The sequence below is a fragment of the Rosa chinensis genome, chromosome 6, assembly GCF_002994745.2.
Source record: "Rosa chinensis cultivar Old Blush chromosome 6, RchiOBHm-V2, whole genome shotgun sequence".
NCBI lineage: Eukaryota > Viridiplantae > Streptophyta > Magnoliopsida > Rosales > Rosaceae > Rosa > Rosa chinensis.
The window spans coordinates 44,671,283-44,675,320 of record NC_037093.1 but is presented as its reverse complement, the minus strand read 5'-3'; the positions used below and the strand labels follow the sequence as shown (position 1 = coordinate 44,675,320).

General features: G+C 41.9%; 1 pseudogene; it reads left to right on the top strand.

Moving 5' to 3' along the window:
* Nucleotides 1–1,769: 1,769 nt before the first annotated feature.
* Nucleotides 1,770–3,797, top strand: LOC112172925 (annotated as a pseudogene).
* The last annotated feature ends 241 nt before the right edge of the window (nucleotides 3,798–4,038 follow it).

The following is a 4,038-nucleotide window of genomic DNA, read 5'->3' as shown; positions in this document are numbered from 1 at the left end:
AATAAACTAGTTATACTACATTACAAGACATATAAGGATTATGTGCGATCCAAAAATTTTGAAATGAAAATCGATCAATCGGAAAATTCTTATATGTTTATACAATAGTGATAGGTATTGTGTAAAGAAATTAGGCCGATCCGCCGTGAATAAGGCACCTAACGGAGCGGTCAACGCTTTGCACAAGCAAACTTCCCTAAGGGGACCGGCACCATGCGCGGACAAACGTTGCGGAATTTTGCCATCCATAAGTAGACCCCCTACCCATGAGAGTGTGGGAGCTGAAAGATCGAAAAAAGTGAATTGCCAAGGACCGGTTAAGAGCATATTTGTTTTATGTTCTATTTAGGGTATTGAGTTGACCGGGTAGATCGAGGTCCAACCGAATGCGGAAATTGTTGAAATTTCTACCACTAACATATATTCATATGCAAATAACATCCAGCGGTTCATTTTAAAAAATTCCATTTCATCCCCCATTTTGCTCATGGAGCATAACAAGCCTAATAAACTAGTTATACTACATTACAAGACATATAAGGATTATGTGCGATCCAAAAATTTTGAAATGAAAATCGATCAATTGGAAAATTCTCATATGTTTATACAATAGTGATAGGTATTATGTAAAGAAATTAGGCCGATCTGCCGTGAATAAGGCACCTAACGGAGCGGTCAACGCTTTGCACAAGCAAACTTCCCTAAGAGGAGCGGCACCATGCGCGGACAAACGTTGCGGAATTTTGACATCCATAAGTAGACCCCCTACCCATGAGAGTGTGGGAGCTGAAAGATAGAAAAAAGTGAATTGCCAAGGACCGGTTAAGAGCATATTTGTTTTATGTTCTATTTAGGGTATTGAGTTGACCGGGTAGATCGAGGTCCAACCGAATGCGGAAATTGTTAAAATTTCTACCACTAACATATATTCATATGCAAACAACATCCAGCGGTTCATTTTAAAAAATTCCATTTCATCCCCCATTTTGCTCATTAAGAAGTTAACATTACATTGGTAAAAAGGTTTCAACTCGATCAATTGATTATTTTTAGTTATGTTGATTACTTGATTTATTTCAAAATTGGTATTACATGAATATATTGTCCAATTTGAAATAATAGCTTTGTAATTATTACAGTTAATTAGTTAACAGTAATTATTGGTAAATATTAAAATACCCGTAAGATTATATTAAAACGGCGGCGTTTTTGCCGAATTAACAGTTAATTCTTAAAAAAAAATTATTTTTTTCTTCTCAAAATATGGCTCAATTTAAAAGACTCATTTCCTAATATGGCAGATTGAAATAATTTTCTACACTTCCATAGTTTTATACATATAACACATGTAATAGAAAATAACAAAAATAAAATATAAATTTTAGGGCCGGGTTAGGGCCGGGACGGGCCTAGCCCTTACGGGCTCAATCGGGCCGGGCCGTAGGGTAGGGCCGGGCTTTATTTGTGTGACCCATACCCTACCCCAAATAAAAAAGGGTCGGGCCGGCCCGCCCTAATGGAAGGGCCGGGCCGGGCGGGCTTAGGGCCCAAGGGCCATATGATGAGGCCTACAGTACTCTCATGGAGGATAAAGATACTGTGAACAATCCACACTGCATATTGAGAGTGAGAAATTGCCAAGAAAGAGACTTCAGTAGGTGTATTCATTTGACTAATTTACTCATTCATCATACTGATAGTGATGATGACTGATCAATGGCCCTGTAGGCAGCTTCCCACAACACAACCAACACTATATATAAACATCGGTACCAGCTGTTTTCATTCACACTCAAACCCAACACAGGAAAACACAGATAAACGAGTTCAGTCTTTTTTCCAAAGCTCACTCCTTTCCCTCTTCTATCTCCTCCATCCGATCCCCCGGAGGGTTGTTTAGCATCTTCCTCATCCAAAACATAATGGACGTCAGAAAGCTATCCGCGATGGAGAACACCACCAAGGCAGGCAAGACCATGAAACAGAAAGTCAAGTTTGTCGTGGACGAGGAAGTGGCAAAGGTTTCAGACACCTTGCCTCTGCCTCTGTACATAACCAACGCCGTCTTCTTCGCTCTCTTCTTCTCCGTCGTCTACTTCTTGCTCACTAGCTGGCGTGAGAAGATCCGTACCAACACTCCTCTTCACAACATAGATCTCTCTGAGATTGTTGCCATCCTTGCTCTTATAGCCTCCTTCATCTATCTCCTCGGCTTCTTCGGCATCGATTTTGTTCAGTCCCTCTTTCTCCAGCCCAGTAATGACATCTGGGCCGCCGACGATGACGAGGAAGAGAATATTCTCAAGCAGGATGCTCGTAAATTTCCTTGTGGCCAGGCACTTGATTACTCGATCCCAAAAATGGCTCCAATTGCTTCTCCTAAATTCGTCCAAAAGGTGTTTGATGACAAGCCAGCGATCCAGACCCCTCCACCAACCGCAGAAGATGAGGAGATTATCAAGGCTGTCGTTGCTGGAACTATTGCTTCATATTCACTAGAGTCAAAGCTAGGCGACTGCAAGAGGGCAGCTTCTGTTAGGCGTGAGGCATTACAGAGAGTTACAGGCAAGTCTTTTGAGGGTCTGCCTTTGGAGGGCTTTGATTACGAATCCATTTTGGGTCAATGCTGTGAAATGCCGGTTGGGTATATTACCATTCCTGTTGGGATTGCCGGGCCTTTCATGCTTGATGGAAGAGAGTTCTCTGTCCCTATGGCCACAACTGAAGGTTGCTTGGTGGCTAGTACCAACCGTGGTTGCAAAGCTATTAACTTGTCCGGTGGAGCTACCAGTGTGCTATTGAAAGATGGAATGACCAGAGCACCTGTTGTCAGATTCAACTCTGCTGAAAGAGCTGCTGAGTTGAAGTTCTTCATGGAAGACCCTGCCAATTACGAAACCATTTCCATGATTTTCAACAAATCAAGCAGATTTGGTAGACTTCAGACAGTCAAGTGTGCAGTGGCTGGGAAGAACCTCTACATGAGATTCTGCTGCAGCACTGGTGATGCTATGGGGATGAACATGGTCTCTAAAGGTGTTCAAAATGTCCTTGACTTCCTTCAGAATGACTTCCCTGAAATGGATGTAATTGGCATCTCTAGTAACTACTGCTCAGACAAGAAGCCTGCTGCTGTGAACTGGATTGAAGGCCGTGGAAAATCTGTGGTTTGGGAGGCTGTAATCAAGGGAGACATAGTGAGTTAGGTGTTGAAAACCAACGTGGCGGCCTTGGTGGAGCTTAACATGCTCAAGAACCTTACTGGTTCCGCCATTGCTGGTGCTCTTGGTGGTTTCAATGCACATGCCAGTAACATTGTTTCAGCTGTGTACCTCGCCACTGGTCAAGACCCAGCTCAGAACATAGAGAGTTCTCACTGTATCACCATGATGGAAGCCATCAATGATGGCAAGGATCTTCACGTCTCGGTTACCATGCCTTCTATTGAGGTCGGTACAGTAGGAGGAGGTACCCAATTGGCATCGCAGTCGGCTTGCTTGAACTTGCTCGGAGTGAAGGGTGCCAACAGAGAGGCACCAGGATCAAACGCAAGGCAATTGGCCAGTGTTGTAGCTGGTTCTGTTCTTGCCGGAGAGCTTTCTCTCATGTCTGCTATTGCAGCTGGACAGCTCGTCAAGAGTCACATGAAGTATAACCGATCAAACAAAGATGTTACAACTGTTGCTTCATTTTAAGAGCTAGAAGAAACTTGTGACCCTCAAGAATTTTTGTCACATATATCTCTTTGTAAATTTCTTCCAAAATGTGGACAATTCTGAGGTTCATCCTCTGGTGAATGAGCATATTCACCATCTCTTACGATTAACGCATAATAATTTTATAATTTTATAATCCAACCACTCATGTTGTATAACACAATACAAAGATTAGCTCTGTAAAAAATTAATTAGATTGAAGACCTTTTAGTTATTCATTTCTATGAAATAAATGGACGGTTTATCATAATAGTAGTAAGTGTTGTTAGAATAATTCATTTATTTGATTCAATTAGATAACTAAATGATTTCCGATTCGATT